At 44.0% G+C, this 24,641-nt stretch overlaps 1 protein-coding gene across 7 annotated transcripts in view; it reads left to right on the plus strand.

Annotated features, from left to right (window-relative positions):
- Positions 1-24,641, plus strand: part of SEPTIN11 (septin 11) — a 75,110-nt gene that overhangs the window by 1,769 nt on the left and 48,700 nt on the right. Inside the window, exon 1 of one of the 7 annotated variants that reach the window (XM_050945186.1) lies at positions 13,393-13,594. The exons of the other annotated variants lie outside the window; for them this stretch is intronic. The gene's annotated coding sequence lies outside the window, so the exon portion shown is untranslated. Of the gene's footprint in view, positions 1-13,392; positions 13,595-24,641 lie in introns of those variants that run through there. 7 annotated transcript variants of the gene reach the window in all.

Genomic DNA, 24,641 nt, shown 5'->3' on the forward strand with positions numbered 1-24,641 from the left:
GGTTCGGGGAACGCGAGAGCAAACCGGGGAAGGAGACCAGCTTCGCCGCGGTTTGCTCTCGCGTTCCCCGAACCCCGAGCAAGCAGGTCTCCTTCCCTGCGGTTTGCAGGGGGGGTCGGGGAACGCGAGAGCAAACCGCGGCGAAGCTGGTCTCCTTCCCCGGTTTGCTCTCGCGTTCCCCGAACCCCCGTGCAAGCAGGTCTCCTTCCCTGCGGTTTGCAGGGTGGTTCGGGGAACGCGAGAGCAAACCGCGGCGAAGCTGGTCTCCTTCCCCGGTTTGCTCTCGCGTTCCCCGAACCCCCGTGCAAGCAGGTCTCCTTCCCTGCGGTTTGCTCTCGCGTTCCCCGAACCCCCGAGCAAGCAGGTCTCCTTCCCTGCGGTTTGCAGGGGGGTTCGGGGAACGCGAGAGCAAACCGGGGAAGGAGACCTGCTTGATTACCAGAGGCTTCCTCAGGTATGCTGGGATACCTGCTTATTCCACGGAGGTCAAGAAAAGCGCTGGTAAGTGTCTACACTTGATTACCAGCGCTGGATCACCAGCGCTGGATCCTCTACACCCGAGACAAAATGGGAGTACGGCCAGCGCTGCAAACAGGGAGTTGCAGCGCTGGTGATGCCCTGCAGATGTGTACACCTCCTAAGTTGCAGCGCTGTAACCCCCTCACCAGCGCTGCAACTTTGTGATGTAGACAAGCCCTAAGATCCCAGTTCAGCAAGGCATTAAGCAGGTACTTACATTTAGGATTGTACTTCAGCACAGGCTTAAATCCCATTGAAATCAGTGGGACCTAAGCATAGGCCAAAGTGTGTTGCTGAGTGGGGGCCTAAGGATCAGATTCTCCCAGGGCCGTCTCATTAAGTAGGCTCAGAGCTCGTCTACACACAGACTTGCACCAGTTCGATGTAAGGTGATGTATAGAACTGATGTAGTTAAACTGATGCAAGAAGTTGCAGGGAGGCATTCGTGTGTTGGTTTAATTTAACCAACAGGGGTCAGCTAAACCAAAATAAGCATTTCTTAAACCACAATAATAGTGCCCCAATGGAAATTTGCACCAGTTAAACTGGATTCAAGTCTGTGTTTTGTGGAACCCTCAGTTGATTTCAGTGGGACTGCTTGCAGAGTAAACTCCTACTCAAGGGAAGAAGAGTGGGGAAAATCTTTGGTTTAGAGTTAAGGTTGCCTAGGTGCAAAGCCTAAGGCAGTGTCCAGTTATGTAACCTGCTGTATAACACACAGCCTGTTAACCAGCTGTACTGCTAGGCTTTGCCAGTCCTCCAGCATCCCAGTTTCTGGGCTCTGCTGCTGAACTGGACCTGAGGTCTGCTCTCCTGGTTGGGCCTGAGAGCATCTCCAGAGAGCTGCAGTCTCAGGGCTTGTCTACATCAGAAAGTTGCAGCGCTGGTGAGGGAGTTACAGCGCTGCAACTTAGGAGGTGTACACATCTGCAGGGCACCACCAGCGCTGCAACTCCCTGTTTGAAGCGCTGGCCGTACTCCCGTTTTGTCTCGGGTGTAGAGGATCCAGCGCTGGTGATCCAGCGCTGGTAATCAAGTATAGTCACTTACCAGCGCTTTTCTTGACCTCCGTGGAATAAGCAGGTATCCCAGCATACCTGAGGAAGCCTCTGGTAATCAAGCTGGTCTCCTTCCCCGGCTTGCTCTCGCGTTCCCCGAACCCCGAGCAAGCAGGTCTCCTTCCCTGAGGTTTGCTGGGTGGTTCCGGGAAGGCGAGAGCAAACAGGGGAAGGAAACCAGCTTCGCCGCGGTTTGCTCTCGCGTTCCGCGAACCACCCTGCAAACCGCAGGGAAGGAGACCTGCTTGCTCGGGGGTTCGGCGAACGCGAGAGCAAACCGGGGAAGGAGACCAGCTTCGCCGCGGTTTGCTCTCGCGTTCCGCGAACCACCCTGCAAACCGCAGGGAAGGAGACCTGCTTGCTCGGGGGTTCGGCGAACGCGAGAGCAAACCGCGGCGAAGCTGGTCTCCTTCCCCGGTTTGCTCTCGCGTTCGCCGAACCCCCGAGCAAGCAGGTCTCCTTCCCTGCGGTTTGCAGGGTGGTTCGCGGAACGCGAGAGCAAACCGCGGCGAAGCTGGTCTCCTTCCCCGGTTTGCTCTCGCCTTCCCCAAAACCCCTTGAAGCCGCCCGACAGCGCTGCAGTGTGGCCACATCTAACACCACTTGCAGCGCTGGTTGCTGTAAGTGTGGCCACTCTGCAGCGCTGGCCCTATACAGCTGTACTAATACAGCTGTAACAACCAGCGCTGCAAAATTTTAGATGTAGACATGGCCTCAGTCATTGTGGACCATTTGATATGTGCAACCCCTTTTAGCTAATCCTCTCTCCCGGACCTTTACAGGTGTTTGGGTATTGGGTTGGTGGGAGGGAACGCTGGAGAAATGGTTAATTGTTAACACATTATACACCAGGAGCGTGTGAAATTCCCCTTGTTAAATGTTTGCCTTTCAAGCTGTGAATTTGCCTAATTTGTGGTGGGTTTTTTTTTTTTTAAGAGTATTTTTTTTGCGGGGGAGGGGGAAACGAAAGCCGAAGGACTGAAATTAAGAACAACTGAATCTGATTTAGTGAGCCAAGATAGCATTCTTGAGTCAAAACGTTCTATGGCTGAGATGGCCCATGCCCATGCCAATGTTAATTTTAAAACATGCATTAAAAAATAACTAGAACAAATAGTATCTAACCAACCACTCCAAAGAAACTATATTTAATTATAGTCTAGTAGGCTGGCTACAAGTTCGGAAAAGATGAAAGATTTTAAGGCCCTGATCCAGCAAACGCTAATGCAGTTTATGCACTGCAAGCAATCTCATTGCCTTTGGTGATACTAATTACAGTGTGTAAAGTTAAGCACAGGCATATGGTTTTGCAAGATTAGGGTCAGGGACTTCAGTGGGACTTTGCATCTGCTTAACAATGGTACCCATTGACATCAGTCAGAATTGTGGGTGCACACCACCTTTGGAAAGCTAGGCCTCCCATGTGTATTAGTGGAAGGGTGCTCAGACCTGTATGGGTCTTAGTTGTTTGGACAACTGGAAGAGTAGTTTGTGGAAGGTGTTATGGAGTTACAGATGGCTTGGACACCTGGGAGTAGGGAGATGGGTCCAGAAGCAAATGTGGTTAGCTCCCAGACCTTTGTATAGGGGTGTGTGTCTGAGGCCCAGAGAGAGTAAGTGCCCAACATCACACAGCAGGTCTGGCAAAACAGGGAATTGAGCTCAGATCTACCGAGCCCCAGGGAGTAGCAGCTAACTCCTAGATCCAGGGCTTTGGAGCTGTGCTTCGGCTCCGCTTCAGCTAAAAACCTGCAGCTCCACTGCTCCGGAGCTGTTCCAGGCTCCACTCCAAAGCCCTGCCTAGATCAGTCTTCTCCCTGCTTGCAGTCTGCTTTTGCTTACATTTTTCTAGTGCAGTGATTCTTTTGGGAAGTTTCTTTATTCTTGTGGTGTTATCACTTCCAGGTAAGGGCATGGCTACACTGGAAACTTCAAAGCTCTGTCGCGGGAACGCTTTGAAGTCTGAGTGTGGTTGTGGGGGAAAGCTGGGAGAGAGCTCTCTCAGCGCTCCTGGTAATCCACCTTCACAAGGGGATTAGTGCCGGGAGCCCATCTACACTAGTGCTTTAAAGTGCTCTGGCTTGCTGCGCCCAGGGGTGTGATTTTTCACTCCCTTGAGCCAGCAAGGTAGAGCGCTATAAAACGGAAGTGTAGACAAGCCATAAATGTCTCCAGCCGAATCACAAAGCAGAGGTGTGAACTCTGCTTTCCAGTCTCCTACATTCACCTCAAATGCACTATCTCCCACTCTTCTAGATGGGCCCTGGTGTTAGCAGTGGTGAGATCCCCGGTGTGAACAGTGTGTGTCTCCTTCCCCCATCCCTCCTCCCCATTGTTGCCAGTGCTATCTCAGGTTGACCTGCCAGTGATGTCGGCACCCAGCAGGTCATCTTCCCAAGCGATAGTTGCTCGGTGAAGTAACTGTGGGAAACTCTTGGAAGATGTCCCTACCACAGAGCAGTTGGCTTTAAAGTCTAAGGAGGATCATTGAAATGCCAACGCTCATTAAGCAGCTTCAGTCTCAGAAACAAATCTTTGCTTCGAGAGGAGATGTTTTGAAATGTCCCCGTCCCCAAGCTCTGCTTTTCTGGTTCAATGCCCACACTGGAAGCAATCGTGAGTCTTTGTTGCTGCTTCGTCCTTGGAATCTTTTCTTCTCTAACAATTGCAGATGCAGGATGGGCACAAGGCTTCTGTTCATTTTGTTGGTTTGTTTTTTTTTAAACAGTGGCACAAATCCTGTTGAGGGGAGGAGGTGCTGGGAAGAGACAGGCTTACCCTTTCCTGTGATCCTCAGCAGACTTGTCTACCTTTGCAACATCTGTTGTCTTCTCTGGTTGGAACTGCGCTAGGTTCTGAACCATGTTAGCCTAGTGGTTCTTCCCAGCAAGGTGCTTAAGCGATTTCAGGGCCCAGCATAGATGGGTCCCTCTCCAGGAAGTGCACAATGATGATCCAGTCCAAATACACCTGTGCTATTAGCGTTCACCGTTAATACCAATGAAGCACCCTCCTGATTGGATAGGGAAGACACACAGACGAGCATGCTGCAGGGAGGGTTGTTCTCACAATAAATGAAGTGAGAGCAAAAAGATTCCCAGATCACTAGTTACAACAGTGTTTTATAGACTGTGCAATCACTGGTGGCCCAATATGCACTGGGATTTGAAACAGACAAGAATGTGTCTTCCTCAGAACTGGGAGCTGGATGACTCTTCAGAGCACTCTTCCAAGGAGATTGCTGGGACATTGGCTTCCCTCCCTTGCTTGCACCTTATTATTCCCCACCCCTGGAGGGTGAAGCCCTAGAGAGGCTAGTAGAAGAAACCCAAATGGTGCATAGGAAAGCATGATGTGGAGAGTGACTGCTGCCCCTGCTCTGCCATCTACCGCAGTCATCCTATGTCCATCTTCCGGGCCCTGACCTTGTGGTTCTCGTGCAAAGGGGCCTGTTGGGCCAGAGGAGACCATGCCACTGAGATGCTATTTCTTTGCTCCATTGAATGTCTGGAGGCTTTTCTAAGCCATGTTGCACTCCTCAACACACAGTAGCACAGGGCAGTGGTGGCCCAGGGTTCTCATCATTCTAGAGTGAGTTTTACGTGCACTTTGGGTTAACATCATTTGAACTCTAGGATAGACAAGCTCTGACTGGTCACTGTGGAGTGCTGTTTAAAAAAAAAAAAAATTCCACAGAAAGGGGGATCAATTCCCTGCAATGTTTTTACAGGTATCACCAAGTTCTTCCTGTACATTTTTGTCTCTGTGTACCCCCACAGCCTCTCTTTGGTCTTCCATTGAAATTGCCTCAGCTGCGCCAAAGTGAATTCTACCAACTGTTGGAACAGCAGACAAGTAGCCAAGAGACTATTATCGCCATTTCACTGATAGAGAGCTGCAAGATAATGTACTGAGCTAATGTCCTAGGGATTTCTTATCCAAAAATCTAAACACATTCTGTTTAGAAGAGAGTCCTATTCTGCAAACTGTGTGTCCTAGCTCTGTTAGAGTCAGTGAGAGTTAGTTGATCTGTTTGCAGGACTGGGCCTTCTCTTTTCTGCTTTCATCTCCTGTAATCACTGATAACATCATGTCAAGGGGCACTCCGGGGATTTTCTCAACTGATTGCTTAGTTCCTTAACTCTGTATGAGTTATTGTACATGTGAATTCACCGTCTTTCCGTTTCTGCTTCCTTGTTTTAGTTTGATTCTATTTACCATTTAAAATCTATTAATAAATTGTTTTAAAGAAACAATCCATGTGCTCCAAAATCATAAATATTTTCTTGACCAGTTCCAGCCATGTGCCCTCCTCAACAGTTATTTGCAAAGAGCTCATTTTAGAAATCTGTTATTTGACCCAAACATCCTTTTCTTTGGAAATTGGTTATTCAAAACCGATTCCTGAACAGCAGCAAAATCCTTTTGTAAATCTGTTTGTATTTCGTCCTTTGCACTCCGAGGAGCGGTAATAGCTTTCATATAATAAGACTGGTCCCTTTTTTTTAATTCTTCCACAGAATCCATGTATTGAATCCTGAGGGGAGTCTTCAGAAATGGTTGACCAGTTCCACTCTGATATTTTTTCCCATTAAGTGGCTAATCCAGCTCTGTTGAAGTTGATGGGAGTTGTGCCATTGAGTTCAATGAGAGTAGAATCAGGCCCCAGTTACCTTTTGCAGTTGAAGAAGAGATTCAGTGTCTGGTCTGAGTATATCAAAAACTTGACTCAAACAATTGAACGTAATCTAGTCAAATTTCCAGGGTCTCTACCCATGACATCATCCATTTATATTTTTAAATAGTATAAAGGTGAGGCAGGGACCAGCCTTATGAAGACTGCTTTGATAATTACAAAGCAGCTTTCCATCTCCTCCCTGCCCCGCCCCCGTGATAAATTGCAGAGCGTAAGCTGCACTGGAAAGCGAACTGAAATTCCCTTATTACGTTGTTAAATGGTTGTACACACTGCTTCCTCCCGCAGCCTAGTCTTTACATTTCAAATCCTCTTCCTCAACTGATCCAAACACCCACCCCTTGGAATCTGAGTGTCAGTATCAGGCTATAAGAATTACAATTTTTGGGGGGGGAATGGAGAATGCCATAGTTACAATTATGGCTTTTTTTCCAGTATACTACTTGGCAAGCAACAGCCTGGTTTGGCAAGTGAGAGACTTGCAACCTGGAAAGACAGCAGCATCTGGCTATCATTGAGTTCGCATCACCTTTTGGCACCTACTGTCATAACGATTACCCAAGATGTTTCAGACTTGTACAGGAAACAGATTGACACCTGGTAGCTACTGAGGCACCACAAAACTGGAACTGTCTTTTCTCTTGTTTGCTGCTTCATATCTTTAAGAGTCTCTTGTCTTGATTTTTTTTTTCTTCAGCTCAATAGTATTTGATCTATAACACACACGTTTTAAAAAAACTTTATTAGTAATTTGGGTCAAGATTTTAGAAAGTGGCTAGTTTTTATTCGTTTGTGTCAGAGTTTTTTGGTTCCCAAGCTGAGACATATTTTATTCCGAAAGTGCTGAGCATCCACCTTCAGAAAATTGGGCCCCTGTAGATGTATGGTTGAGATACCATAATAATCCTCTAATTTGGCCAGCTGTATAACACTGGCTGTATTTCATCCAGTGACCTCTGCGTTAAGCCCACTAACCTGGAGTAGAACGGGCAGGATGTGTATCTAAGTAACATTTATCTATCTTAGAAAGATCTCTGATCTGATTTGGAGACTGTAACACATCCCTTGGTGATCTGTTCCATTGGTTAATGACACATACTATTTAAAAACCAGAACACCCCTCTTCCCCACCCACCAATACTTCTTGTTTCCAGATTGAATTTTACTGAGCTCTGCTTCTGGCCGTTGCATCTCTGTGCTAGATTAGAGGTCTCTAGGTCTTCTCCCTGGGCAGGTACTTTAAGTATCTTAAATTGAGTGCATGAAATCACTAGTCACTTTAAAATCCAGGCCAACAATTTTAGTTTTGAACGTTTTCCTGCTTGTGTCCAAATAAAATAATGAAGTTAAGGGCTTTAACAAGTCGGGAGGGTGAGAGAAAGCTTTAGCCCATGGTTTTCGTTTTCTCAAGGCATTAGATTTCATTTTAGTACTGAAAATGGCTTTTTTTCCAAGTATGTTTCCAATATACTGTAGGTAAGACTGTATCTAATCTGAGAAATCCGTAATGCTTTGAATATTTAAAGGAATTTCATGTCTGCCACAAAGTATCTTTTATCACAGAAAGAGCAAAGGTAGTTTCACTCTTTCATCTGTCTCGTTAATGTTGAGTATGTGGCACTTTAATATGGCAGCTGAAGCAAAGCAGGAATTTCAGCAACTATCTGACAACTGTAAGCTGAGAATTAACTGGCATTCTAGTGCAATCTGCTGTATGTAAAATAATTCACACTTCTCAGTAGCATTTGACCTAATTTACAATTCCCTTTTTAACCTGTTTTTGCAACCCTGGATTAGTCAGACACCAGGAGCATGAGTATTCAGTGTCTGCAAACCTCTGGCACAATTTTCAAAGGTGCTGAGCACCCACACATCCTGTTGAAGTCCATAAGAGTTGGGGGTGCCCAGCACTTTTGAGTGCCACCCTCCGTAGGGCCTGATTCTGCTGTGTATACTCCTGTTCAGGTTCTGACTCTCAGAAGGAGTCCCAAAGCAATGGTGTAAAGAGCTCCACTGGCATAAAGGGGGCATGAACCAGCGGTTCTGTATGTCTAGTATGAAGTTGGTATGGCCAAAGCTGGGGCATGGAGACTTGGCTATTGTCGTGGCCCCTAAGGGCCATAGGCAGCAGTGCTGAGCTTAAGTTTGCTGAAATGGTCCCTAGCTGGCCCAAGATAAGGGGAAGCTCCATCCCTCTCCCCTGAACTGTGTGCCAAGCTCAGGGACAAGGATAAGCTGGGTATTTTGATGGGTGGAGAATGTCGAGCTGAAAGAAGTTAGAACTGCAAGCACGCCCGCTGCCTGTATCGGGTAGAATGTGCTTTCCAGGTTCATGAATGTCTGTTGAGTTGCTCATTTAAAAGTTTTGAGATGCGCCCTAAATACACCCCCAGTTTCAAACACCCACAAGCTCTGAGCCCAGTCCCTGTAACAGGCTGGAATGAAACTGTGGGGCTGTCACACTGCCATTGACTTTAACAAGAGTTACTCACATCCCATGGAGGGGAAACATGGATATGGAAATGGCTTAACGTTGGGAAAGTTCGGGTGTGGGTCTGAACTTTGGCTCTGAGCCACCACTGTGACAAAGCAGTAATAAAGCCCTCCTGATGCTTTGAATTTACAAGGAAGCGGAGCTGAAAGATGAAACCAAGCTGTTTCTCAGAGACTGCCATACCGTCCCAGACACACACTGATTGTCATAGAGACAAGGAATGTTGGTTAAGCTGACTTCACAAATCTAGAGTTTCTCTTATGCTTGAGCTTGTGTCTCTTTCCTCCCTCCCCCCTCCATGAAGCAATTTATTCCTTCCTGTTTGAAGTAGGAGTAGCTAGTAATAGTACTATGCATTAAGCAGTACGTATTTACTCTTTCCTGTGTAATCAGAGGCAGTGGGGCATAGTGGACAGTGCACTGACCTGGGATTCAGAAGATCTAGGTTCTAGTCCCAGCTCTGCCATTGGTTTACTGGGTGGTTTACTTGGGCAAGGTCCCGTTACCTCTTTGTGCCACATTTTCCCGATCTGTGAAATGACAGTTGACCTCCTTTGTGAACTGCTTTGAGATCTATGGATGAAAAGTGCTATAATAAATTCTTTAGAACCTGAGCTAGTTCCTGTGGAACTTGGGAGTTTTGCCACTTAAATATTTCATCAGCCTTATTCTAGTGACTTGATACTTGAATCAAACTAATATATTGTGCAACTGCTTTTTTGAGAAGATTCCGTGAGTGATTTCAGTGAATAGCATAAATAAACCTGCTCTGTGAAAATCCAAAGTAACTCCACTAGTGTAACTGGCAGCAGGATTTGGCCAAACATTTCAACCATTTTGTTTGAAAAACATTTCAAACAAAACAGTAGGTTTTTTTTAGTTTGAGCCAATCAAACCCAATGCAAAGTTTTCTATGGTGAATGTCAATTATTTAGTACAATGAGTAGGTACCATTTGGTATCGAACAGGGGACCGTTGCCCCCCAAAGACTTTTCCATGCTTCCTGGGACTGGAGGCTCAGGAGTGCAGTTTTTCCATGTGCTATGAGTTCTTTTTTTCTTATTTTTAGATATTTAACTCAAACTTAAAAAAAAAAAAATCCCGACAAACAGATGTTTTCTTCCAACAAAATAAGCCATAAATTTTGAAGTATAAATCCAGGGAGCCTTATATTAAATTTTATGTAATATGTTACAGTAGAAACACTGGCCAGTTTTAAAGCCGTGTAAATATTTCAAGGAGTGACTCTTGAAATACAGCATGGAGGATCCTAGCGCAGGGGCGTGGGTTTCCTACCCAAACTAAATGACTGTCGCTGTTACATGTTTCTTTCCAGTCCTCACTTGTGCTGAAATAACTTACCAAACTCTTAGTGGTCACTTATGTGGCTTGTAAGCTCTTTTTAGGGCAAGGGCCCTCTTTTGTTCTGTTTTGTACAGCCCCTAGCACTATGGGGGTCCTGCTCCATGACTGGGCTGCCTCCTTGCTGTGGTAATGGGGGTTTGAACCACACAGAGGTGGGAAGATCTGGGTATCTGTCACTGCAGCCCTGATGGTGTAATCGTGCTCCAAAGGGAATGAGGAGTAGCTGTGGCACTGCATTGGACAGCGGAATGGGCTGGCCGTATGGAGGGAAGCATGCTGCACTCTCTCTCTCTGAGTCAGTGTGCCTGCCGGGCTCTGCCGAAGTGGCACCATCGAGCACTTTGATGTGATGATTATAACAAATGCCAAGCAGCTAAACTACAATAAATGAATATCATGAGTAGGGAAATGAGACTTTAGGATGTGGCTACTACAAGCTCTCCTCTTGATTTCAGTGGGACTTACCTGCATAATAAAAAGCATGGCTGGATGTGGGGAAGGGGAGCAGACTCAGGCCCTTAATAAGGAACTTGCAGGCCCTTCTAAATGCACAATAAGTGTCCAAAGTAACTTTAGACACTAGATTCAAGTGGTTATGGTCCAGCGTATAAGTAGTAAATCGCATAAATTTAAAACTATCTCACATTACCTGCCTGTGTGTAACCAATGGTTGGGGCTGCTGCCATCTCTTGCATAAATGTTTGAGACCCTTTCATAACTGGGGTTTGTACAGCTGTTTTTTTTAAGAAACAAAATTCTGAAATGAGAATGAAATACTCCTCCCCCCCCCATTTAAAAATGGCACTTGTTTCCCATGGGAATCAACGGGATCAGTCGCACTAGGGAGTAGGCCTGGGAGTAGATATTTTCAGATTGGGCTCAAAACCAGGAAATGTTACAATCGAGGCTGGTGCTCTGGGCGTGATGTAGCTGAGATGAGTCTCTACACCTGCTAGCGAACATAGTCCCCTGTCTCGAGGGGAGAAGGCCCATGCCTCTTTCCTGACTCTGGAATGCCATCTGTGGGTTCATGGCACCTCCATTCCTAAGAGGACCATCTGGGACTCACCCTGCCCATTGCCATATATGGTAACCTTTGGAGCTTCCTTCTTAGAAAGGGCCACAGGAACCTACATCAACTTCCTGATGTGTAGCCAGGCTCTTCAGTCAGCTGGCAAAACTCAGCCAGCTGGAGAAGAATCTGCAGCTGAGTTTACTTGCTCTTGACTTTGCTGATACAGGTGGGAGTACTTTATTTGCAGTTGTACCTGTTTCCAAATAGTAAGAAACATTTAACAGATAATTTACTTTAGTAACATCTATATCTGTCTTTAATAAGTCAATCCAAAGGTAAAGCTTGGGTCACACATGGGAATAGTGCCCTAGTTATGGGGACAGAGAATTAGTTAGCCTGTGAGCATGGGATGCAGGGAGCTCATTTGTATCACCTCTGCTGAGCTACTCTTCCCCTCTCTGGAGCAAGTTGAACTTTTCTTTCCTCTGTGTGGGTTTGTCTTCTAGGACCGGTGTGGCTCATAAGGCTGTGGATTTATGGTGCATCTTTATCAGATTCTTTAATCCACACCGTTGTGAGGAGATGAAACATAATGGGATAGCATCTGTCCCTACTAATTTTGTGCATCTTGTCTTGTCTGATGTAGTCTCTGTGATACAGCCTTTTTTGTTTGATTTTTGCTAGGTCGTTACCCACTTCACAATTATCTGCTAGCGTTGTCGATGGCCAAGCTAGAAAATGAATGGCCAATCAAATGGGGTACCGGCTGTGTTGGTTACCTATTTTAGTATCTCATTTTTACAGAATGAGGCCCAGGTTGTGCAAATGGAGTCGGCTGGGAATTTCTTGACACCTAGCTGAAGCCACATTGAAGTTCATGGGACGCTGCCCAGGCACAAGGGTCTGACTCTGTCCGTATGGATGCAGTTTGCAGGACTGCAACCTGGCTTGGGCTGTCTGCGTCCAGCATCTCTACTGAAACAGCGTTGTTTGAGATTACATGCGTATCCTGGTAACATAGGTCACGTGCTGTATAGCTCACCGCGTATTATCCCTACATGAAGCTGTCATTGTGTAACAGTCTCTGAGATTCTCAGCTTCTCCTGCACCTAATGAAGCCGTGAAAGCCTCGTCACTGGAGGTTTAAAAGACCAAGTTAGAGCGACAAACAGTTCCCGATGCTGGTCTGGGTATACTTGGTCCTGTCTCAGCATGGGGAGATGGACAGATGGCTTCTCCAGGTCCCTTCCAGCTCTATATTTCTGTGATTCCATGACTTTACTCCAGTGCAATGTAGGTGTAATATACTAGACTTGCTTTGCACAGGGGTAGGCGACTGCAGATGCACAAAGCAATGGAGGATTAAGTCCCCTGGTTTTTGTTGTTCTTGTTTAGCAGTAGAGCTGCCGTCTTTTCCATTCGTCCTTCCAAAAATCTCTCCTCCTTTTACAGGATATTTCACAAAGTGAGGAGGTTTGGCCCTATTTTTGTTTCATAAATAAGATCATAAGATTTCAAATGCTGGCAGGTATGTGTTTAGCTGAAGTATTCAGGAAGAGACTCTGAATAGCTGATCTAGACTTTTCCTTCTTCATGTTGTTGTAGCTGTAATACGTGTTTGGAAGCATCTGAAAAATAGCTTGAAAATTCTTTTTTTCTCTTGGGGATAAATCACGAAAAATGTTGCATTAAAAATGGCTGAGTTTATTTTAATATTTCCTTACTAAGAGCAGTGGTACAGCCTGCTAACTCACAACAAGCCTGGAAAAAAGGAGCTAATTCAGTATAGAGATTTTACTTTACTGGGTTGGGCATTCAAAGCAGGACTTGGTGGCAAGCTCTACAGTGCAGTTGCAGGGCTGGTTGCCGGCTCTCATGTAACCTTTCTGCAGGGCTCCGCTGACAGCTAATGGATGTTGCAGCAGACGGTGTGTGGAATAATTCATGAATTTAAAAGAATGCCCTTCCGTAGAGCATGCAGATGAGTGCTGGAGGTTCACAAATCCCAGCAAACTATTGTGTGAGCGTGGGGAGCACTACAGGGAAACGGTTAAAGGGGAAAGATGGCAGTATCTGCAAATGTCACACCCCTGCGCCTGAGATCAGAGAAGTGAAGTGCTGTGGAAAGAATGCTCTGCAGCCTGAGGGTGGCAGTGAAAGGAGGCGTGTTCAGAACCTTGCAGCCTTTGCATGCTGTAAGATGTGGGAAGCAAAGGTCTGAGGAGCTTGCTGGGAAAGACTTGGGTCTTCCTGACCCCACGTTGTTCACTGTCAAGAAAATCACCAGCTCTGAGTGCCCCACAGGCATTGAATCACTTCATCTCGCAACTGCTGAGGATAGGTCAGTCGTGTTCTCTGTGAAATGGCGATGAGAAGGCTGCGGGTTTGTCTACATGCCCAGAAGTACAGGTGCAAGCTGAGCTGATGTAAACCAGGGTTATACCAAGGTAAGAGTGTCCACAAACAAAATTGCACCTGGTCAACATCACACCGTTCTTTCAACTGTGCAGTGTTAGGTATAGAGCAGGCCTGAAATACAGACAGGTTCAGGGCCAGATTTACAAAGGCGCTGAGGCAGTTAAAGATGCAGATAGGTAGCTAGTGGGATTTTCAGACGTACCTCAGAAGGGCCCATTGACTTGTCCAATGTTACTCAGAGTAACAGAGCTTGAAATCATGTGACAGTGGGAATTTTTGGTAATACTTTTATGCCCCCTGTGTGTGCCTCAGTTTCCCCAATATGCTGATATGTTTCCCAGTGAGTGGAAAAGGACTGGTGGCTCTTTAGCCTGCCCTGAGAGCAAAAAGTATGAATGTCACTTAGTTATCTGAGCTGGGCTGTGTCATTAAGAGGAGCTGGCCAAGGCCAATCTCATATCCTCCACCACAGTCACCAGGACATTGGCACTTAGCAACCAGCGACCCAAAGGGAGGTGGATTTCCCCACCTCTCAGCAGGGAAACTGAGCAGCATGCCCCCCCAGCGTGAGAAAAATGGACAGGGGAGATGCAAAGGAGGGTGGGGCACAAATGAGTTGGCTGCCGGAAGGCATCAGAGCTCTCACCTTGGATCTGATCAAGGAGGTCAGACAGAGACCCCTTGAACAGCGGGATTCACTACAGCTTGGCTGGCAGAAAATACAAGAGCTGTGTATTTTTCTCTCTGCTAGCGTAAATAAACCAGTCTGTTTTGACAATGCTGTTTGAGTGTCACTGCAAATGTTAGGTGAAGTGCATTAATCCGAAGAGCATAAAAGTCTCTGCCAGGCGTGTGTCTCGGTTGGACTCGCTGAGTGAAGATGTGAAGTCAGAGTGCCGAAGCCCCAGAGGTTCAGCCTCTAAGGGGAGGCAGTGATGCCACATGCTTTGCCTTGGAGGAAAAATGAGACCCATTGAGGGTCTGGTATACTGAAGGGGTTCTGCCTATGGACTGTAGACAAGCTGAGAAATCTTGTGGATCTGTGACATCAGGCTGGCTGGATTTTTTTTTTTTTTTTTTTAACCAAGGTGATTTAAATCCGTGATTGAAATCATAGTATAAATCACAACTGGAAAGCCTTGATTTGAATAATTGAGTTTAATTAACTTTTCCCTTTGTACATCAGTTGTTTTCTAAAGAAAGGTGCATTCTCATCTGTTGATATAACCATTAAAACATGTTGATTGACAGCTAAATGGAGCCTTTACACTAGAATTGGTACATCTTTTTGCTACCCTGGAGGGTGCACTATAATGACGCATTTGTTTAAGGAATTATATAGCTTAATATTTTTCAGTTCTTATTAGTTGTACAATTGTGATATGTTAGGAAATGGTGAATGATTGCTTTTTACTAGATAATTAACTTTGTGCTTATGATTTGTGTCAAACTGCATTAGGATGGTAACTGGTATTTAATTAAACACAAAACACACACAATTTATTTTTATGAAACAAAACCACCGTACATCTTTTGGAAACATGAACTTCTCTTTTCAAAACTTGTTTCACATTCACAATGAAATGATTAATGAAACAGAGGGATTAACTGTAGTCAGTGAATTAAACTGGTGGTTTCAGGTCAGCCTGGGGAAATGTTCAAATATACTTAAGTCCCAATCACTTTTACTTAAATTTCTACTCACCTAAGTCTCTTGAAAATGAGAGAGTCTCGTAAGTCACTTAGGCTGAACTATTGTGGCATATTTATAAAGTTTGACTTCAAATGTTTGATGATTTCCCCTTCAATTCTTTCTTTGCATAGTTAAGCATCCTTGAATACACAATTTTTGATTCTGGGTTGTGAATTCAGCATATTTATTTTTTATTTAGAATTTTGAAGAGATAATAAGTTTAGGACTTAAAATGTTTTGTATTAAATTCAGATTTCTTTGCAAACAGGTTTGCTTTGAAAAAGAAAAACATAACAGCATAAAAATCTAATTAAATTTAAAAAATCAGATATTTTTGATTCTTCCGTGCCCCAAAGATCTTTATTTTATTTTTATCCATCCTGCTAGAAATAGACCACACATCTCTAGGCTCCTGGCCTAGTGCTTTACCCACAAAGCCATCCTTCATGTCCTCTTGCTTAGCTGCTTCAGGAGTGCTAGAGGTGGCAGCTGTCCCCACAAGACTTGCATGTGTCTTATTCTGCTTTTTGCCAAGTGCCTTCTACATGACTGAGCTGTGTGAATAATTAATATTAGCATTACCTCACGTGCCTAGCAGCCTTTAAGGGACTTGCTCTCATTTATTAGATGGTGCAATGTGCCCACTGACGTTGGCAACAACCACTAAATAGAATGGCCCCTGCCCTGGAGCAGCGTGAGCGACAAGTTTGAAGTTGTCAGGAGAGAACAGTTCAATGAGTATTGGGGTCAAAGCAGTTTGGCTTATAGGCCAGTATTTATTACTAGGTGATTATTTGCTACTACTCTTTTTGTTACAAACGGCACTGCTTTCTGTTGCAGAAAGCCACCTGTGTGTGATGGGCTAAAATGCAGGGCAATCCCAACAGAGTCTTGAGCTTTGAAATACGTTGTGAGATTGCCAGACATGTAACTCTAATCAAGTGTATTGTAAAACCAAGAGCCTTTCAAATGTGCTTAAAGAGGCCACTTCTGTAACAACTGCTTGAACAAAACTGTAATAGTAGCAAGAGGTTTTGAAACAACCCAATAACTTTTTTTTAGAGAGGCGGGATGGAGAGTCTGGATGTTAGTTATAGGAACCCACATAGATCATATGCTGACTTTATTCTTTAATTGATTCAAATTGTAGCTGTAGATTGTAGTTAATAACTGAACAAAGGGAGTTCGGACTTGATTCTCCCCTCCAGCTTGTGCAGTCTTGTTAGTGCAAAGTGCTACCAAGTGAGAGGGGCAGTGTTTTGCACTCACTTTGCATAGTTGTTTACACCAGTGCAAGGGGCAGAGCAATGAAGAAGCAAGCCTCTTGGGTTTTAGAGGGTGGCAAATGGAACTAGACCTCAAACATAATTCACAGAAGAGCCTTGATTACTTTAAGTATGGCTGTATATTTCTACCATAAGCATAGAAACATTAAATGTTCTGTGCATGTGATACCAGAACAGTCTCTGCAAATTCTAAGTGACTGCAGCGTAATCCTAGCTGTTTGTCAGATCAGGTAGATGCCATGAAGGACTTTCTAAGTATAACTTGCAACAAAGGGTCCTGTGGCACCATGTAGACTAACAAATGTATTGGAGCATAAGCTTTCGTGGGTGAATAACCACTTCATTGGACACATCTGACGAAGGGGTGTTCGCCCATGAAAGCTTATGCTCCAATACATTTGTTAGTCTATACGGTGCCACAGGACTCTTAGTCTGGATCTGTAAAAAAGCAACCAACACGGCTACCCCTCTGATACTACGTATAACTTGTGACAGTAGTAGTACCTGGTAGTCCTTTATGGAATATACAGACTTGATGAACTTACCACCAGGGATGGGTCCCTGCTAAATGCCTCAACAGTATATCTACTATCTCTCACTGGAACACCTGGGTTGTATGCAGTAGTGATCTGGAGGGATACATGGAATTGAAATGTGATGAGGGCTTGAGTCTCTTTCTTACAGTCATGTAAATCGGGAGCAACTCCACTGAAGTCAATACTGTCTCTCTTTCCAGCCCTCTGATTATTGGTTCATCCCTTGGGAACAGCAGTCTTGCTGAGAATGAGTCTCAATTCTGGAAAGCCTTGAATTTTGTGACATTTCTGTGCAAGATGTTTCCTTCCTGTTGTGTTGGTTGCGGGATGGACTAATTGAAATTAATCAAGTGGAAAGCCTCCATGTACATCATAGATTTTAATCAACCTTTCCATTTGTACTTTGGTTATTTTCTAAAGAAAGGTGCATTCTCATTGGTTGGTATAATCCTTAAAACATGTTCATTTACAATTAAGTAGAACCTTTACATTAACTTTGGTACATCTTTTTGCTATCTAGACATGTACACTATAAACATATATATTTATGTAAGCAATTATATAGTGTAATATTTTGCAGTTCTTATTAATTGTACATTTTTGTATGTTAGAAAATGGTATATGATATGTTGCTTATTCACTAGATAATTTACTTTTTGCTCATGATTTGTGTCCATTCCAGTTACCATCTTAATGCAGCTTTAAGTAAACACACAAAACAGCATATAAAATGTGTTTTTATCCAACAAAACAATCTTGTGTGTTTTGGATACATAAACTTCTCTTTATCAAAACATGTTTCTTATTTACAACTAAATGATTTATTAAACAGAGGGATCAACTGTAGTCAGTGAATTAGACTGATTATTTCAGGTCAGCCTGGGAAAAAGTTCAAATGAGCTTAAGTAAAAGTGACGTTGAGCTTAAGTTACTTAGGTTGTCCTGTTGTGCCATATTTATAAAGCTTGGCCTCAAAAATTAGATGTCTTCTCCCTCAATTCTTTCTTTATATAGAAAAACAGCCTTTAACTCTTTTTTTTTATAGAGACTCATGAATTCAGTATATTTATTTTTTATTTAAATGTTTGAAGAGGTAATAAATTTAGGCCTTAATGTATTTTGTATTACATTTAGATTTCATTTTAAAACAGGGTTATTTTTTAAAAAGAAACTTCTTAAGTTTAAATAACAAAATAATGTTTTTCCCCCCCAATCATCCATTTTTATCCATCCTGGTTTGTGGGATATTTTTATCTTTTGGGGGCTTATTTTTTTCATTTTTTAGTTTTCTTAGGGATCATGTGCAACAGTTACTGCGTATCTGAAAGAAGGATCAGCCACTTTGCAGTTGATGATGTGCTTTGGATCAAGCTCTAAACAATATGAATATAGTTGCATAGCGGTGTGACCACTGATCGAATTAATTAGCTTTTGGAATATATCCATTAATTCAGGGTTATTTATAGTGATGCTGTCAACTGGAAATCAGACTTCCCGTTTGAAACTTTTTTACCTGCAGTTGTTCAAATTACACTTAAGGTTACTCCAACTGAACAAGAATGGAGGAAAAAATCCTATTTATCTTTTTTCTTCCCAGTTCATGTACACTATATTTGAATGCTCTTGGTATATAGTCAGTTTCATGGTGTCTCCCACACTCTTGGTCTGTTTCCCTTGTTTGTGTGGGTTATTTGCACACATTAACAACAGAGAGAGAAATATTTAACAAAATAAGATGATCTGGTTGTAAAACCACAAAAACTGTTTGGGGATTCCAGGGGGTATGCTTAGCATCTGAAATGATTTTTGATTTACTTGTTAAGAATTAGATTTCAAGATGGTGTCCTACTTAAGCATGTATTTAATGTGGCTGATTCTTCTAAAGAATTCTGGCATATATTGCTGGATTTTGTCAGCAGTTGAAGCGAAGTTCAAGAACTTGATGAGCCTTAAGTGTTGAAAAAGGCTTCTCGTCTTTGAATCTGAAGTAACGTTCTTAGAATTGTGAGGAGTCCACTCAAACTGCACAGCTGCAGAAAAAGGCGTGGTAGACTCACAAGAGGGACTTGGACTTTTAAGTACAAGAAAAGCCAAAATGAATGTTACGTCCACTATCTGTAGCGATCTAGTACTGCCACCTTGCGCTCTGGTCATTCAGCATAGTTGCCTGGTGGGCAGTCAGACATTACAGACAGAGCATTAAATGTAATTGTTGTTCAGAAAACCCGCAGTGCCAGATTGATTCTTGTGCAGCCCGAGCGCACGGAGGGCAAGCTGTCACTCACCTCTTCCTGACACTTTACTCCACCAGTCTCAGTGAGTCAGAGCTATAGCTGGTGTAAATCAGTGTAGTTCCATTGATTTCACTGGACCTGTGGTGACCTACACCAGCAGAGGATCTGGCCCAGCGGAGTTACATTGGGGTAAAACTGGTGCAAGTTTGAGCAAGATCATGCCTGATTCCTACTAAATAAGGAAAAAAGCTGATGCTCACCAAGCCAGTGAGAGCAACACTTCTCTTGTTTCAGCTGGCTGTTGCTCTTTGCAGATCTAGCTCTTATTATAGGATTGTAACTGCTGCCTCAGGTGGTGTTTCCTTTTTAGCACTTTAATTGGTGATTTGACTTCCTGCTTGATAGGATTACACAAAACATCCATATTTTTAATTCTCCCAATTATAAAATAGTAGCCAGTCCCCCTCTCAGGGCTACTACTCTGATATTCTCTGCAGATCAGGCCATTGGGTGATGGCGAGGGAAAGTGTGGAGGGCCTGTTGGGTAAAGTCAATATCCACCAAACAGAGGTTACAGAAAGTGGTCCTCTGTGTGTTGCGAAACCATTTAAAAATCCTGGAAGCAGATTTGCTCAGCTGGTATAAATCAGAGCTACGCTGATCTACACTAGCTGAGACTCAGCCCTGGTATTCCCAGAACTGACTTTGTTGAGGCCGTAAATATTAAAGCTTTGCACCTTGTGTCATAAAACATTTTGGTCTTTGCACGAAGCCTTTAGCGTAGAGAAACTGTAGTTTCTCCTCAGCCACTCCAGAGGAGAGAATTTCTCCAATGAGTGAGACTGACTGTAAAGCCTCTCCTCTGTGCTCATGTTTTGTTTTTCTGATGGGTCCTCATCCACAGGTTAGCATTTATTTCAAGCCTGACATTTGCTTCGGTAATAGGCACTGGGGATTTTTACAGCACATGTAAAGTACAGACCATGGTGTAAAGTGCATAATTTCAATAGGACTTGTTTTCTCTGTGTGCAGACCAGAATATCGTTGCAAAAATAAACGTGCTTGATGTATAACCTTGATGCAGGGGATTTGACTTGTTCCCTGGCTTTCAAGATTGTCCCTGAACTTCGCTGGACTGCACACCATATTGCTGCCACTCCAAGGCACCCTGGCAAGCCCTCTGCTCTTGCTTCAGCCTGTAACAATTCACGATCTCCATTGCACTGTCCCCATTACTTGGGAGGGGGATTTTTAGGTGGGGCGTGTGATCGCTTGTTGGCAAGGGTAGGGAGTCTGGATTGAATAAACTCTGTGCCTCTGTCAAATGATGGTGGTGGTGATGTGCCCTGTGTCTGTCATGCCTAGGTCATACGCTCTTCAGGGCAGGGACTGAGTGTCGGAGCTGAAAATGTAAATGGTTGATAATTAAATGTAGAATTGGTTAAATCCCTTTTTGCTGTTACCAAAAGAGCCCTACTTACCATTGCAAGCCAGCACTTTCCAGCTTCTAAAGACGTGCCATTACATGGCTTTTTTTAAAAAAGTGGAAATGGGTCAAAATTTTAGGCTGTCCATACCTGTGCATGCATAAGCTTAGAGACCGCATAAGTATCCTGGGGTAAATCTGAGGATGACTTGTGGGGCCTCCATTTTGCCACAGGTGATTCAGAAATCTTTAGCCTCTGGGCTGCCGGTCCGGCAGGAAGCTTGTCAATGCCTGGCAAAAGAGAGGGAGAGCAAAGAAAGGCAGAAAGTTGTCAGAAACAGCTTCTGGCCTTAGCTGTGGTCACAACTGCCACATTAAAGTAAACCTGCTCTTAGTCATGATCGGGTCAGCACTGTGCTCAAATGGGTGTGTTGCTGCCCTGATCACTGCTAAATGCAGGTTCTGTCTGACTTGTCTGGGGGAGATGAGGGGCAACATTTGTTGTGCAGGGTTTGCGTTTTGATTTGTCTTAAATATAAATGGCCTGTGTTATTTAAGAGCAATAATGTATTGCTGATTCACTCTGTGAATGCCTTGGTAGGATTTTATAGTGACCTTTCGTTATCTACAACCAATAATGTGCCCCCTCAGTGCCCTCTACCCCTTCTCCATCCTTGGTTCACAGCAGTTTATGGATGACCTGTCCCAGTTCAAGCATGAGAGAAGACCCAGAGCCTGTGGCAGAAGTTTCATGCTGAGGCTGATCAGTTGCATTGTAAAGATTCTTTGGAATTCTTCTGCCCTGGCTGCGTAGGAGGCAGTGAAATGTTTCTTGGCCTCCACCATAGTATCTGCCTAGCATCACTCAGCTGATTTGTTCCAGGTGGTAGGTAGTCTGGTTAATCTAGGTTGTCTTCACTTGGTTGCTCATGTGTGCTCCTCCTGTTGTGAGTTAATTTGCAGATAAAATCGATCGTAGCCAGACTTAACTGTCTGCAGCCATGGAGGTGGATGAGTCACTAAAGAGGAAGAACACCAGGACCAGTTTTGGGCCCCCCCTGCTACAGATTGGAGAGAGTCCAGCGGAGGGCAACAAAATTGATTAGGGGGCTGGGGCACGTGACATATGAGGAGAAGTTGAGAGAACTGGGGTTATTTAGTCTGCAGAAGAGAAGAGTGAGGGGGGATTTGATAGCAGCCTTCAACTACCTGAAAGGGGGTTTCAGAGAGAATGGAGCTTATCAGTTCTCAGTGGTACTAGATGACAGAACAAGGAGTAATGGTCTCAAGTTGCAGTGGGGGAGGTCTGGGTTGGATATTAGGAAACACTATTTCACTAGGAGGGTGGTGAAGCACTGGAATGGGTTACCTAGGGAGGTGGTGGAATCCCCATCCGTGGATTTTAAGGTCAGGCTTGAGAAAGCCCTGACTGGGATGATTTAGTTGGGGTTGGTCCTGCTTGGAGCAGGGGATTGGATTTGAGGGTCCTTCCAACTCTAATCTCGCTAATCTTCTATGATTCTGGGAATGTATTGGGAATGTATTGACCCCTTGTAGCCTGAGTGGACTTCTGGGGAAGGCTGAAGCGTGGTGTTTTTTGAGAGAGGGTGGAATGTGAAGGCAGTTCTGCCAATTTGTAAGATGTTCTGGTGGCTGGTATGTGGTGGAGCAGGCGAGGAAGAAAGTGTATAGCTGTTGTGGTTCTGCACTGTTCTCTATATTGTTTTAATTGACGTCAGGGTCACCTCTAGTCCAGGGTGGGCCTTCTTTTATATTGCTCAGTACAAATCCAAATAAATATAATAGAAAGAATGGAAAGAGAAAATCTACCTGATCATGGTTATTTTAGCACCATGCTATGTAAGGACAATGCCCATAGCAGCCCCAAAATGAGACTGTTTGCGGTCTTTGCATTGCCTGGTTATGAAAGTGTTTGTTTGTTTATCTTTCTTCCTTTGTTGTGGAGGTTTGATTATCGGTCTCATTATAAGATGTAATAGGAATTTAACATTTTACAGTGTCTGGTAGGTTTTCCCTGGTGCCCCATTCAAAACTTGGAATAACATGATGAGAGCGCTGATCAAATGCTTCCTTTGCAAGTGACAAATGTGGGGAGTGCTGTGGGAACATTCCTTTTATGCAGTCTGTATCTGAAAAGAATGTTTTGTCTTCTGCTGCTGGTGAAGTCCAGAAATGTTAACTATCTGTAACAATCTATCAGCACAGTAAAATTTGAGATGAGGAAGAATGTTATAATATGGTCTCGTGCTTCTGGCTTTTTCTAAATACACCAATGTTATGACTATGCCTCAGGCTTGTATGTCTTTCCACAGAAGATCTCTCCTTGATGTGCAATTAACATTTTCAAATTGGCAGAGTCATCCATCCAATTTTAAGGCAACCACTGAAATCATAATTAGCGCGCCCACCCCAAAAAATCAACTAAGGTTGGCACCTCACTCCTACACACCATGACCTCATAACTAAAAACGTTTAAAAGAATATTCCAAGTAAAATATATAAACGCACAAAAATTAGAAAGTTCAAGACTGTTTCAGAATATTATATCTTGTTAAGGTAGCTTACAACTTGAATTCTAGAAAACGAATGCTTTATGCCGAGGTAACTTGTGTCGGCAAAAGTTTCTAGTTTAGACTTGCCCACAGATTTACAAGACAGCCATATGAGCCACAAGACTTCTTAAGTCAATCCCTCTCTCTGTGTGGCCAGCATTTCACCCTGGTTGTGTTTCACCCATGACTGATGTATGTGGTGTTGTGGAAAGCTGGCCAAGATTCAGACGCTGATTTCAAAATATCACCGTGAATTCTACACCAACACACATGACTGTCATATCGAGGCGAACTGAAAAATCAAAAGCCTTTGAGCCAAACCAGATTTGCAGCTGTACAACTTCAAAGATCAAACTTTCCTCTCTGGGTTAATTTCTCCTTCTGTTCTGACTCCACCTCTGGGTTTTTTGGTTTTTCTTTTTTAGCAGAGGATACCTCCATTTATTTGCGAGTATGTAGAGTAACCCTTGTGGGTGGGTGGCAGTGGTGTTTAGGAGGAAATGGTTCATATTTTTCTTGCCACTGCCTTGCTGGCTGAAGTCTGCTTTTCTAATTATATGGGCTGAACTACAGGAAGAGCTAGAAACTTGAATGGTGACCAAATAACTGAAAATAAATTGTTTTCCAAAGTTCCTGTTCTGAAAACTTGCTTTCTCCCCCTGATTATGCTGCTTTCCTTCTGATTTGTTATTGAACTCTAAGGACCAGATCTTTAGCTGGTGCAAATTGGTGTAGCTGCACTGGGTTAGGAGCACTATGCTGATGTGCACCAGCAGAGGATCTGGCCCTAACTATATGTCTTCTTAAAAAGTATTTGAATGAATGGCCTCACAGCTTTCTTTTTTGTGCTTTTCTGTGGAGCGGGGGAAGGATGGGTGTGGGGGACAACCTGAGAGAAGCTGTACTTGTTTTCTCCTCTTATGACACTTTGGAAGTCAAAGGGGAAATTTATTTTTAAAAACAAACTGTAGGCGGTTGTGGAACAAAGTCACTTTCCCTGGCCCTTCCCCTGGCCCCCCAACCTGGGAAGCTTGGAATTGACTGACTCCTGTTCTGTCGCATCAACTTAATACAGCAATTCAGAATGGCAGAGTTGCACTTTATCCGCCTGACGCTACAGAGCCTGGGCCAGTGAGGGGAACAGCATCTGTTTCTCATTGGACTTTGCCTTTGGAAATTCCTCCTGCTTGTTTGTCACATTACTGTCTCTTTCTCTCTTGTTCCCTTCAGTAAGTTTACAAGACTCGCCGGAATGCACATATGGTCCTTATCAATTCCCAAACTTCAGCTTTCTGCTGGTTAGCAATCTGTGACATTAGGGCTGTTAA

Source organism: Gopherus flavomarginatus, chromosome 3 (assembly GCF_025201925.1).
Source record: "Gopherus flavomarginatus isolate rGopFla2 chromosome 3, rGopFla2.mat.asm, whole genome shotgun sequence".
Taxonomy (NCBI): Eukaryota; Metazoa; Chordata; order Testudines; family Testudinidae; genus Gopherus; species Gopherus flavomarginatus.